This window comes from Nyctereutes procyonoides, unplaced genomic scaffold (assembly GCF_905146905.1).
Source record: "Nyctereutes procyonoides isolate TBG_1078 unplaced genomic scaffold, NYPRO_anot_genome, whole genome shotgun sequence".
Classification (NCBI taxonomy): domain Eukaryota; kingdom Metazoa; phylum Chordata; class Mammalia; order Carnivora; family Canidae; genus Nyctereutes; species Nyctereutes procyonoides.
In genome coordinates, this window is record NW_026575042.1 from 26,570,253 (window position 1) to 26,585,205 (window position 14,953).

A 14,953-nucleotide genomic window follows, 5' to 3' on the forward strand; every position below is an offset into this window, starting at 1 on the left:
TTTCTTAAAGATAAATTATCCCGTAAGACCATAGGTTCGATATTCTTCTTAGATATTTAAAAAGAAAGAAATTCACTAGTATCAGTTTCCTCCACTGAATCCTAATGATGCCTCGTACAACCTGAATCCTCTGCGGGACCCAATTTTGGAAATGAGGCAACCCAAAGCATGTAGCCACAGAGTGTCTATTTTGAGCTTAGCATCATTAAATGCCCTCAATTAGTCCCAGTTAAGGAGTCAGAATAGCTAGGCTATGTTCAAGAAACAAAGGACTCCAAATTTAAACTGGTTTATAATAACAAGGGTTTATTTCTTACATAGTTGTGTGCCCATGTAGGGCTGCTGTGTCTCTTTTCTGTGTCATCTTCTCTCCAAGATCCCCACGGACAGAGCAGCTATTATTGGGAACATTGCCAGCTGGACCAAATAGAGTGTAATTCACACACTGCCTCTTTGCCTTGCCTAAATATTATACACATTACTTCCTTCTACATTTCATTGACCAAAACAAATCACTCAGCCATGCCAAAGTTCTTAAGGTAAGGATATATAATCCTTTCATGAAGAGGGGCTCGATAGTGAGGAACCCTGAATTTGAGTGAACAGTAAATAAGTCAATTACAGTGCCAGAATCAGCAAGCTCCACAAATCTTTGGACCTTTGTGTGGGACCTGTCACCAAGCCATACTTTCTCTTCCCCTCATCATACTTCTCTTCCCCAGTTCTTCTTTTAGATCATTTGGGTCCTTTCATATTGGGACCACATCTCCTGATCAAAGCCATCTCATTATCCCATCTTTCTCTAACTTTGAATCTTGGAAAGTAGGAATTAGGTTCTCAGACTCTTCCCTCTGAGAAGGCCCTATGTTCTCTCCTCTCAGCAATGGGTACAGCATTCTGTTGACTGCCTATTCTACTCCCTACTCAGAGGCAATGTCAAGGGCAGGAAAGCCATCTCAGCAATGGGTTACATAGCTACCTCCGATCCCAAGCTGGGTCATGGAGAACTCCATGGTTTACTCCATATAGTGATGTTGACTAGCTATAAGATAAATGTCATATCTTAAATATAGAAACATATGATCAATTAACTAGTGTTGACAAAAGTAATAAGTTGACAGCACTCAAGAAGTTCTCTCAAACATACATGCTTATGTTTATATATTTATTCTAAATCTAAAATCCTTCCTGTCTTTGATCACTGTATCAAGATCGTATTCACCTGCAAATAACAGGAAACCCCCAAAATGACTTAAATAACTAGATTTTTAAGGGAGTATGTTCTTTTTTCATGTAACATGATGTTTGAAGTTAAGCAAAGCTGGTACTGAAGCCCAGTGATGTTATCAGAAGGTCCAGGCTCTTTTTCTATTTCTACTCCTCCATCTTTAATGTAATGACTTTCATGTCCACGTTTGTCAGTTCGTTGTTTTCCAATGGTTGCTGCCCCTCTAAGCCTCATGACTGTGTTCAAAAGGAAAAGAGCAAAGGACGATAGACACCGAGCTTTCTCTTCAGGAGGCTTGGCCTTTTTATTCAGGAATTGACACACCCTCCTGGTTATGGACTTCTACCTGTATCTCATTAACCTGAAGGGTGTCATTTGGTCCCCTCGTTATAATAGAGGCTGGGAAAGAAAATGTTCAGCTCTTACAGCCTCTGTAATTGAGACAGATAACAGAAAAGAAGATTGGAGGTTGAGTTTGGGTCAGCTAGCCTACAACATCTGCCACAATGCCTCTTTTGTGAAGTTTTGCCCACTATCTCAGTCTGATCTGTATGATTCCCACAATGCTACCTACATCTGTGCCCAAATTAAGCATTTATATTAACTACATTATTATACTCTTGGGAGTGGTTGGTGTTCTAAGCTTCCTTGTTTGATGCCTCAGCAATCCTCCCTTGGCGAATACCCTAATACTAGTTGGTTTTCATCTAGTGTGTATAAGTCATATGATTCTTGGGTGATCAAAATTACTGACATAACTACATGTTTGCTTTCTGTTATATCTCAGAGATACCAGTTGGTATTAATCTGATGTGTGATTTTTCACCATCTTTGTATTTTTATTTTTTATTTTATTTTATTTAAAGATTTTATTTATTTATTCATGAGAGACACGGAGAGAGAGAGGCAGAGGCAGAGGAAAAAGCAAGCTCCATGCAGGAACTCTGATGTGAGACTCGATCCCCAGGACTCCAGGATCTCGCCCTGAGCCAAAGGCAGATGCTCAACCACTGAGCCACCCAGGTGTCCCCATCTTTGTATTTTTAATTCTGCTCTTGGTTCAAGCTCAGTTCTCTTCATACAGAGATTAATTTCTAAAATACTAATTGAACCTGATCACAGTTAAAAGTTACAATTTTACTTCTCACTATTTAACTTCATAACATGTACCAACATAGCCCGTGTGAAGGGCCTGATATTATTTTTTTTTTAATTTTTTTTTAAATTATTTTTTTTAATTTTTATTTACTTATGATAGTCACAGAGAGAGAGAGGCAGAGACACAGGCAGAGGGAGAAGCAGGCTCCATGCACCGGGAACCCGATGTGGGATTCGATCCCGGGTCTCCAGGATCGCGCCCTGGGCCAAAGGCAGGCGCCAAACCGCTGCGCCACCCAGGGATCCCAAGGGCCTGATATTAACAAGGCATAGAAGATTTTTATTGTACTCTCTTCTGAGAGAAGTGGGTGTCTCTAGGTAGATAATGAGGAAGACCATTTTAAATGATTCTTCCCTAAATAAAAAATGTGTTTCAAAATAATTTGCTGTGTCTTACTTAGTAGAGTCTTCCAGTTACAAGTAGTATAACAATTAATTGTAAAAAGAATAGCACACTTTCAAAAGGGGGTGGATAAATAAAAACGTATAAATTCAAACAGTCTGGGATCCCTGGGTGGCGCAGCGGTTTGGCGCTTGCCTTTGGCCCAGGGCGCGATCCTGAAGACCCGGGATCGAATCCCACGTCAGGCTCCCGGTGCATGGAACCTGCTTCTCCCTCTGCCTGTGTCTCTGCCTCTCTCTCTCTATCTCTCTGTGACTATCATAAATAAATAAAAATTAAAAAAAAAAATAAAAAAAATAAAAATAAAAATCTTTAAAAAAAAAAAATTCAAACAGTCTGTATGCTGTAGCCAATAATAAACAAAAGTTAAAAAGAAAAGACAAAGACAAATATAATTACTGTCAAGGTACCTGTGACCAATATTATTTGAATTTAGTAAGATGCAGGAATTTGTGGAAGAAGAAAAAAGGAATTCATATCTCAGTTTCAAACAAAAATATACACACATATTTAAATTTGAATTTTCCATCTATTTGATGTAACAGAGTTATCTGCAACATGTCCCCACCTGATTCTTAAAGCACCATCATTTCCCTTCCAAATTCTGAGTGGCTTCCAACAGACACCTTGATAGCTGTGTTGAAGACAGCCAAAGAGAGAGATTTTCAGGATGTCTATCTTTCTGTCATCTGCTGGTCCTCAGGGAGAATATGGCTTAGTGGCTACTGTCCTTAGATCTTCTATCTATTGCTCAAAGGAGAAAAGAAATCCCAGAAATAGAGAAGAGACAAAAGTGGTCATTTAATTTTGAGTTGCGAAGCTCCAGAAGATTCTGAACATTGGTAGCCAAGCATGATTTTCAGAAAAGTTGCAAACACAAAATGAGGTTCTATTCCAGTCATCTTCAATACCACTTCTCCTCCCTCACCAAAAATATACAGTAAAAAGAAGAAAAACAGATTTTTGAGTTTATATTCTCAGAAAAACCACCTAAGGTAGGAAATATTCCCCACAGAAAACTTGAAGAAAAAACAGATATGGAATTAATATGCAACCCCATATACACTTAAGATGAGGGGCGTACTTAGGCAGTGAGAGTAACTCTGCCCATGCCAAAGGACACAGTCAATCTTTTAAAATTTCCAAGCTTGGGACACCTGGGTGGCTCAGTGGTTGAGCATTTGCCTTTGGCTCAGGTCGTGATCCTGGGGTCCTGGGATCAAGTCCCACATTGGGCTCCCCACAGGGAGCTTGTTTCTCCCTCTGCTTATGTCTCTGCCTCTATCTGTGTGTCTCTCATGAATAAATTTTTAAAAATCTTTAATATTTCCAAGCTATTCCCAAGCTTTATTTGTAGATCTAATTTACAAGAACATTAAAAGATGACATTCAGGATCCAAAAAAAAGGCTTAACTAGCCAATTATTTTCTTCTTGATGGTATGCAGTTTTTTTTTTTTCTAGGGGAATCTACTTAGGCTACATAACCTCAATCTCAGAGACTAATAATATATAACTAGTAATTCTATCTTTTCCTTACTATTTATTATAAACTCAACATCCATAATATCTTTATATTATAATGAATATATATTCATATACCACTGAATATACATATAAACATATATAAATATAACTGTTAATGTAATAATCAATAATCAATCATATGAATATTATTCATATTTTTGAACCAGTACCAATAGATAATATGTTCTGTAGTTATCAATATATATATCCATCTTATTATGACCCCTTAGATTAATATGTTCTATATCTGCCAAAAGATCAGTAAGATTTAAATTTAAAAATCAGATCAGGGGATCCCTGGGTAGCTCAGTGGTTTAGTGCCTGCCTCCCTTTGACCCAGGGCTTGATCCTGGAGTCAGAAGATGTCAGGCTTCTGCCTGGAGCCTGCTTCTCCCTCTGCCTGTGTCTCTGCCTCCCTCTCTCTCTCTCTCTCTCTCTCTCTCTCTCTCTCTCTGTGTGTGTGTGTGTGTCTGTGTGTGTCTCTAATGAATAAATAAAAATCTTTAAAAAAATAAAAATAATAAAAATCAGATCAAAGATAATTATAGTCAAGTGTGTAGGATAAAAAGTATGGGGGAGGGGGATCCCTGGGTGGCTCAGGGGTTTGGCACCTGCCTTTGGCCCAGGGTGCGATCCGATCCTGGAGTCCTGGGATCGAGTCCCGCATCGGGCTCCTGGCATGGAGCCTGCTTCTCCCTCTGCCTGTGTCTCTGCCTCTCTCTCTTTCTCTCTCTGTGTCTATCATAAATAAATAAATCTTAAAAAAAAAAGTATGGGGGATATTGGGCAACTGCATTATATTAACACGGTTTTGCAATGTGCATACAGTTGAAGAATCTATGTGCCCATCATTGCCTACCCTAATAAGTTCTGATACTTCTATAAAGTAAAAGAATTATAAAACATAGGTCTTTAAAATTAAGGTTGGAATTGTAGACACAGGTACAATCAGGGCTTCAAGGAACCTTATGAGGCATCTAGTATAGTTTATTTTATAGAAAAGGAAACCAAAATCAGAGAAGCATTGGCTTCCTCAAAGCCACACAATAAGCTAGTAGAAAAACTAGAACTAGAAAGTAGTTTTTTTTGCTTGTTTTCACTTTTAGTCAAATGTTGTTTTTACATCACCAAAAATTTGGAAATTCAAGAATGTATTCCTGCAACTTGTTTCAGGATGGAATAATGAAAACTTTTCAAGTCAGAAACTTCTGGCTGTCCCCCCAATAACCCTGTTCCCCTCCTTCTATGTGAAGGAATCCTAATTTTGGGTGGGCACATGTTGGCCCACTATGCAACCTCATTTCACAGCATTCCTTGCAGCTAGGTGTCACCATATGACCAAATGAGATAAGTGTCCTGTGGCAGTTTCTGGAAGCTTCCTTGTTTTTTGTTTTTCTTTAAAGATTTATTTATTTTAGCAGAAGGGCGGGGATAGAGGGAGAGAGAATCTCAAGCAGACTCTGCACTGAGTGCATCCTGATGCAGGGCTTGTTCCCAGGGCCCGGAGATCACAACCTGAGCTGAAACTAAGAATTGGATGCTTGACTGTGCCACGCAGGCACCCCTTCTGGAAGCTTCCTTAAAAGCCAGCTGACATTTATTTACCTGTTGCTCCTCTCTTCCTTCCTTTTTTCTGGTGAGAATGCAGACATGATGGATGGAATTGGAGCCTCTGTCTTGAACTACAAGATGCCCTTGAGACTAAATGTCACACATGGTACACTTACCAGCCCTGAGCAGCCCTAAGTCAGGGTACTCCCTGGGGGCATATCTGCCCTGGACAGCCTACCTCCAGACTTTATAGAAGAAAAAATCGTCTTCAGTCTTACTTATGCCATTATTGTTCTGAGGCAGTACTCCAGACAAGCCTAACCCTGATATGCAGTTGAAATATTTAAACAACTCCCCCATATTTTTATGTTACCTTTTTGAGTGATCTGGCTTTTACCCATTTCCATCACAGCTCCAGGAAAGGGAGGCAGAGCCTCTGAAAGGTAGGAGGAAGTTGGCAGGACAAAGAAAAGGCAACCCCTTTGGCTTTGTATACAAGGTCTGAGAGCAGTATATCCTGACATTGCCACTCCAGGTCAAAGCCCCAGAGGGCCACGATGGCTTTGCCAGAGGAAGGGAGGCAAAGCCAAAAACTGAGGAGTTCTAAAAGGAGTGGCCTCACAGCTGGGCTGGTAGACATATGGTGTAGAGGTGACATTGCCAGGCTGGGAAGGGGCAGGAATAGGTTAGCCCTCAACCTTCCCTGAGCCAGCTTGCTCCCTCTCCTTTTGCTGTGCTTTGTAGTTTGGACTGTGGCAGGGCTCATGGAGCTGTGTTGGGGTGGTGCTGCCCAGACCAGCCACTGCAAAAATCTTAGGCCTGGGATCTCAGGTCAGTGAGGACTCACATAGGGCTCGGTAACCAGGGAGTCACCTCTACCTGAGGACCCAGACAAGAGAGCAGCCTCTGGAGACCCTAAGAGTAGAAGTAGCTGGCTGGCCATACTGCAGGTTTCACTCAGGAGGACCCAGCATGAATCAGAGGCCCTTCCACACCAACAAGAGGTCTTAGAAAATCTCCATCTACCAGCTGCCATTTTTTATTGAAACTGGAGAGAAGCTTTAGTCTGATTCTGACACACAAATCCAATAAATTCACCCCAACAGGGTCCATTAACACCAGAAGAAACCTACTGGCAGGCCAGATTAGAGTTTTCCTCCCCCTTATTCCTTCCTCTACCTGTGACAGCCTGGGACCCCATCCATGGAGGCCTGTTGAAGAAAGTTAAACTTAAGGAAGCTACCTTTTCTTTGCACATCTAAATGTTGCATGGGTGAATACTGGACACCACTAATCCTAATATCAACAGCAGTGGATTTTTAAAGGATTTTTAAAGATCTGTGTATAGGCTGCCAATCCTGTGATAGGAAGGTATGATATTTATATAATATCATGGCCTGAATCACTTCGCTAAAACAATAGTGTTTATTTACTGGGTACAAGAGTACAATTTTTTGTGGCCTTAACATGAATTCTTAAGTGGCAATTGTTTCTGCTTGGAATCAAAACAAAAAATGTATTTCCCTTATTGTTATTTTGGATGCATCTGCGGTCCAGTTGCAACATCTGGAATGTGTTGAATCTAGCTTTTCTTACAAACAAAAAGAATTCTAATATTAATTTGGTTTTTTAAAGAGATGGATATTTACTGAAACTGGAGCTGTTTGATATAAAATGTTCAGAGCGTTAGGAAAAAAACAGATTTGTCTAATTTGTAACTTAAAACAAAAGCTTTTGTGATACTGGATTCTGAGGGAATTTTGTTTTTACTTGTCAGACTTTGCACAAATGCCCATTAAACATTTGAATGATCTGCTAACAAAGTAGCATTCCTTTTAAACAATGAGCAGAGATGTAAGAAAACCCAAATGATTTTAGACTAAAAACATAGCCAAGCAGTCTTTTGTTCATTTTAAAATGTTTTAAATTAAATAGGAAAAGAAGAAAAATAAATAGGATTTTTAAAAGCTCTTTAATGGGAAATTTATAATTTGGTATCATGTGAGTTTAAAATTGTGTTAAATTTTCTTAGGAGATTAATATTATTCTAAGTTTAAAAGAGGTTAAAATCCAAATTTTACTCTATACAGTGAAGGCCAAAGTTGGTATCTCTAATGATAAAGTTTATTTGTAACATACTGTTAGATAAAAGAAGGAAATTAAGAAACATGTACTAAATGGCCAAATATATCTTTTTCCCTGATTGCCTCATTTGAAATAGGCTTAGATTCTGAAAGCAATTCATGTCTTACATGAAAAATTTGAAAGAGATTACTATGATGAAGATAAACTCACCAAAGATTATACAACTACTTTATTTATTTATTTATTTATTTATTTATTTATTTATTTATTTATTTATTTACGATAGACAGAGAGAGAGAAAGGGAGAGGCAGAGACACAGGAGGATGGAGAAGCAGGCTCCATGCTGGGAGCCGGACGTGGGACTCGATTTCGGGACTCCAGGATCGCGCCCTGGGCCAAAGGCACCACAGGGCTAGATAAGAAATTACTGATTCTTGAGCTCCTAATTCAGATTATAATGAGAATCTGTTTAATTCAGTTTAGTTCACTGTTCATTCCAAATCAGTTGTGGCCAGAAATAAAAAGGTCATATGGCATCTTGGGTTGTCCCAGGGGCAGACATGTTGACACCTACATTATAGATGTCCTCTCTTCTTTGATAATAGAACCAGCTTCTATTTTCAGACAGGAATATGCCTAAGCCCAGGGGATGAATCATGACTATTCCAGGTAGGTTATTATAAATGCATTTCCTTTTTGCCAAATATGCATTTATCTAGACTCCCTTTGAGCGGGAAGTGGATACATCACATCTCAAATATCTCTAATGAGATATAAAAAGGAGTCTACTAGGAAAGACTGTCTTCTCAAATAAAAGAGAGATAGAAGAGAATCCTTTCCTTCCTTCCATACTCTTAACTCTGAGGATAAGTCATGCTTTATGGAACAAACCAAAGAAATCCAGAGGTGCTAATTCAAAGCCCTGTTGTCACTGAGCCTCAGAACTAATGCTAGAACTGCTTACATCTAGAGTTTATATATATATGTAAATTTATAAATGTATATGACTTATACATACATATATGTTTTAAATAAGTATTATTTAATCACCTTTAATCAGGCATTACCTATATCCAAAAAGCTAGGTATCTCTTCTGGGGCTGTGACAGAAGTAGGTTCTTTCAGAAAGGAGTATGAGGACAGAAAGGAAATTATTGGTATATCCAGTATTGTTTTTTATACTTCCACTGATCCTCTAAAGTAAAATAGTATTATTCCCCTTTTATGGACAAGAAAATGGAGCTTTAGAGAAGGTAAGTAGGTTGTTTAGTGTCATTAAGTGCTAGAGACAATGCAAAATGAATGCAAATCCAAGGACTTGCTATACTTCAGTTTCACAGGTATCGCCATCCAAAATTGCATTTGGACAGACATTACATATGTTGGACACTGAAATAGCCACAAGAGAAGATAAAGGTAGAATAGACAGAAAATTTCACAGAGAAGAAACGTGACTGGACCTTCACAAATAGAAGAATTCAGAGAGGAAAAGCAAGGCTGGAAGAGCATTCTAAACAGAAGGAATACAGAAGGCAGAACAAGAAGGGAATGTTAGTGAGACAGTCTGATTGGGGCTGTGTAAGGTGAGGTCATATATTAAGGCATTCTAAGAGCCAGGCTTAAAAGGTTAGATTTAATATGATAAAGCTGGAACTAGGGAACACTGGGAAGTTTGTAAACAGAACAAAAAGCAAAATATTGACAGCAGTCAATAGAGATTTAATTGGCATGGATTCTAGTCATGTAATTATTGGAATCATCCACACACAAAACCAGGTTACCTCCTTTGGTCTAAAAGAAAGTGATCATTTAAAGGGAAAGAACTTGATGACTGACCAGATATGGGAAATGACAGAAGAATGTTTCCTTTAAAATATTTGTCCTTTTTAAAAAATATATTTAATTCTATATTAAATATATGTATTTTTATATATTTATATGTAATTAATTAAATATATATATACATATATACATATTCTCTTCTTTTCATGTGTCATTTCTTTATTTGTGACTTTTCTTTCAAGTTATATCCTATTCTTTTGTCTTCTCACTTCCTTTTCCTTGTCCAGGCTGGCTGTAATGCTAACTGCAGCTACATAAAACAAAGCATTTGCCAAAAGGGAAGCCATAGTGGTTCTGAAATTAGATTTTTTTTTTTTCAGTCAGTTCCACATAGGACACAGGAAAAATTCCTGGTGGGGAAAAGGAAACAGCTTCTCCTTTTTAAGGTGATCAAAGATTAATTTATGTTTGTTAATGAAGTTATTTTCAGAGCCTTACCTTCTCTAAGTTGTACATGCTAGGTAGCCCTGTGAATGTTGTATTTATTCACTTAATGTCTCATTTCTTTTCTCTACAGATATTCTCATGCTAAACTGAAGGGACCAGGAGCATGAATAGAACTTAAAAAGTTATTGGACCTCAGCACATTGTTGTCCTCAGCAGATTTGAGACTGTCACATTGCCTAACAAAAACGCAATATATAGAAAAGCTCCACAGAAATCACACCCCTAACAGTTCTTCCTCTCTTTGGCAATTCCTTGAGATCCTAAAAAATGTTCTTTGAAAATAAGGGCCTGACTGATTTAAATAAGAGCTCTTATCTGGTTTGTTTAAAAGAATGTCCAGGGAAGGCTGAGTGGCTCAGTGGTTAAGCATCTGCCTTCAGCTAAGGCCACGATCCCGAGGTCCTGGGATCAAGTCCCATATCAGGCTCTCCACAGGGAGCCTGCTTCTCCCTCTGCCTATGTCTCTGCCTCTCTCTCTCTCTCTCTCTCTTTTTTTTTTTTTTTGCCTCTATGTCTCTCGTGAATAAATAAGAATCTTATTTAAAAAGAAGAAGAAGAAGAAAAAGAATATCCAGGAAAGAGGTGATGTGCAAAGGCCCTGAAGGGGTCAACAGTTGGTATTTACATCAGAGATTTCCTTTTCTCTCCTGTTTGTGGCTAACTTCTCTTCAGTTTGGGGAAATAAATTCTTGGAAATGAATGTAACTCTAGTTCATTACACTGGACTAGAACTTCAAGAAGGCACTAATACTGCTGCACTCTTTGCCCTAGAGGCCAAGGAAGAAAAGAAAAGCCAGACTCCCACAAAACAGTAAGAAAAATATAAACAACTCAGAAGAAAAATGGCTAAAGGCTATGAACAGAGCATTCACAGAAGAGGAACCTGAACTGTCAACAAACAGTAGAGAGAGGCTCAACTCCACAAGCAATCAGGGAAATGCAAAGTAAAATGAAAACAGATGCCATTTCTTGCCCATCAGGGTGGCAATTAAAGTGTGATAATATCAATATTGGCAGGTGAATAGACAAATGGGACTCTTAGTCACAGTTGTAAATTGATATATATTGGCACAGCACTTTAAAGGGCAGTTTCATGTAACCTATTAAAATTTGAAATGTGCATATCCCATAACCCAGCAGTTACACTTCTTGGTGTTCACTACAGAAAAATACTCATGTGGCTCCAATTAGATAGGTTTGTTGCATGTCATCTGTAAGAATGAAAAAAATGAAAATAACCTAAGTGTCCAGGTTTGACAGGGAATGTCTAAATAAATATGATATAGCCACATGATGTAAAATTATGCCAAAAGGAATTAGATCTATAAAGATACTAGAATTTTGTTGTTAAAGGAAAAAAAATCAAGTTATAAGATGCATACAGTATGATACTATTTGTGTTAAAAACCTGTGACAAAGGGCACCTGAGAGGCTTAGTGGTTGAGCGTCTGCCTTTGGCTCACGTCATGATCCTGGGGTCCTGGGATAGAGTCCCGCATCAGGCTCCTGCAGGGAGTCTGTTTCTCCCTCTGCCCATGTTTCTGCCTCTCTGTGTGTGTCTCATGAGTCAATAAATTAAAAATGTTCAAAAAAATAGAACAAAATATTATATATTCTAAATATATGTACTCTACAAATATACAGCATAAGTATACATTTTCTACAAGTATTCTAAAAGAACTACACATTTTCTTTTAGTATAAGTACTATTTCTGTAAGTGCAAACACCAAATATTTTACATAAGTATACAAAAGGAAAGGCCTAGAAAAAGATCTGAAAGGATTTATACCAAACTACCAGCAGTGGTTACCTCTGGGAAGGGATCTGGGATACAGAGTTGGTAGTCAAAAGAGGACTTAACCTTACCTTTAGTGCTTTTATGATTTTTTTAAAGATTTATTTTTATTTATTTATTAATTAGAGAGAGAGAGAGAATGGCAGAGACACAGGCAGAGGGAGAAGTAGGCTCCATGCCAGGAGCCCAACGCGGGACTCGATCCCAGGACTCCAGGATCACGCCCTGGGCCCAAAGGCAGGTGCAAAACCGCTGAGCCACCCAGGGATCCCCCAAGCGCTTTTATGATTTTTAAGAAAGGGAAATATATATATATATATATATATATATATATTCTCAAAAGTGGGTAAGGAAAAAAATTTAAACAATAAAATGATGGAAATGGAGGTAAGAGTGACTGGAGGTGAGTAACGGAAGATGGTGGGGGGAGTTCTACTGGCTTTTTCTCCCTGTGCCTCCGCAAGTTTTAAACAGCTTTGCTTTTCTAATTTACAAAAGTCTGCACAGTGATGCCTCTTGACTCAGAAAATCAGTTACAAAGTGATTGGGAGGAATGTATGTGTGAGTAGAAAGCCAGTGGTGTAGACCAGCGCTGGAGATGAGGTTGTCAGACACTTTAGACTTGATTCCAATGCTTGAGAAAAGGACGAAGAGATTCTCTAACAGGCAAAATTCAGAAGGAAATTTCTGTTAAGTGGGTAGCTGTGTGGAGCAATTCACTGGTGTAGGTTGGTTTGGGATTTTTTTTTTGCTTCACTTTGAAGGAACATCTAAAGTTCTAATCCTGATCCTTATGAGTGTAGATATATCAATGTATATATATCAGACATGACTAAAAAAACTTTTTTAAATGGGAAAAGATTCACATAGCCTCCCTCTTTATTTGGCCACCCTCATGGAAACCAGGGATTTAATGCATAACTTTGTCCCACTATGTTAGCTTTCTTCCACCATGTAGTTTGCTAATATAGCATAATGGTTCAGAACTCACATTCAAGGGGCACCTTGGTGGCTCAGTCAGTTAAGCATCTGCCTTTGGCTCCGGTCATGATCTCCAGGTCCTAGGATGGGCCCTGCATCAGGCTCCCCACTGGGCAGGGAGTCTGTTTCTCTCTCTCCCTTTTCCTCTGCACCCACCCACCTCGTGCTCTCTCTAATAAATAAATAAAATCTTAAAAGTAAAGAACTCACATTCAGATGCCTAACTGATTTAAGTGTCATCTGACAGTTACCACCGATGTGATCTAGGGCAAGTATCTGACCTTTTTGTGCTTCTGCTTCCTTCTCTATAAAATTATAATAATAATAATACCTATTATTGTCATAAAGATTAGATGAACTAATAGAAGTAAAACGGTTTAGAATAGTATCTATAAGGTACATAGGAAACACCCTATCGGCATCAGTAATTACTGTCATTGTTGTTACTTTTAATAAGTCAGTCGCTTTTCAGTCATTTGTTTAGGCAGGTTTTGTGAAGATTAGGTCAGCTTGGTTCAGACCAACCCCCAAATTTAGGCAACCTGCCTAAGAGATTAAGTGTTGAATGAATAAACTATTATGCAGAGGCTAGGGTTAAAGGTGAACAAGCAGGGCTTAAGCAACCTTGCTCAGTGGACAGACATCTCTGCGAGTATGCACAAGGCACTGGAGATGTATGCTGGGCCTATGCTGGGCCATGTGAATACAGACCTAATAGAAGCAGGGGACCATACCTTGAGATTTAAATGGAATTGGCTCAATCTACATGCAGTGGGAATAGCACAAATTCCCTATCTCTCTGGGAATTCTGATACTATGATTTATGCTTTTCCAGGTCATTTCTGGTGCCAGGCTTCTGTTCCTGCCGAATTACTTCACCTGTGGATTGCCCTGCTGCCCACCGTGCATTCCCTGGCTATATCATGTTGCTGTAGAGAGGGAAAGGAGACCACCTTCCATGATATCCCTCACAAAATACCAAAGGCACAAAGCTTTTGTGTTATGGAGCAGAACCTTACTAAAGGTTAGAAACAATAGAAGGGCATTATGTTACCAAGTCACAGAACAAAGATTCATAAATCTTTTACCTGTTAACCCTCTTCTTAAAAGTGTTTTAGTTGACTGCATCACTGATTTCAAAGTTCTTTGTTAGAAGCAGTAGCCACAGAAATTTTGGCTGATTTAAGCAGGAAAGGACTAAAGAACCAAGTTGGAAGTCTGTGTCTCCAAAAATGACACACAAAATCATGCTATGGAATTGGTTCAGTGAAGAAGCTTCAGCTGTCCCTGCTGGGCAGTGAAATACATCCCAGCTTGCACACCTGACAAGGGTAGACAGTGTAGCTCTAATTGATGCCATGGCTGCTGCTGCTGCTGCCACCCTTCTTCTGAATAGTATTCTCTGTAGTCACTGCTTTGTGGCATCATTAGTCCCCTATTCAAAATTTAGGGTGGGTGCACTTCATTGGTGTGGTGCAGGTCACGGGCAGTTCTACTTGCAAGAGATTCTGGGAAAGCAGTCTCTCCCCAAAATGTGAAGGATTCTCAAATCCACCAATGCAAATTGTTTATTGCAAATGTTCTCTTTGTCAGTGCTTCCCGAACTTTCATGTGTTTGTGAGCCATCTGGAGATGTTGGAATGCAGCTTTTAATTCAGTAAATCTAAGGTTAGGCCTGAGATTCCACAGCATGCATGCGATGTAAAGCTGCCAGTCTGAGGACACTTTGAGTAGCAAAACTCTAGAGCAAAATTTTTCAAATTTAGTTGCATATTGGAGTAACTTGAAAAACACTTCTAAAAAAAATAATGTATATACTTTAAAGATTTTATTTATTTATTCAAGAGAGACAGAGAGAGAGAGAGAGAGAGAGAGAGGCAGACATTGGCAGAGGGAGAAGCAGGCTCCATCCCACGACTCCAGGATCATGCCCTGA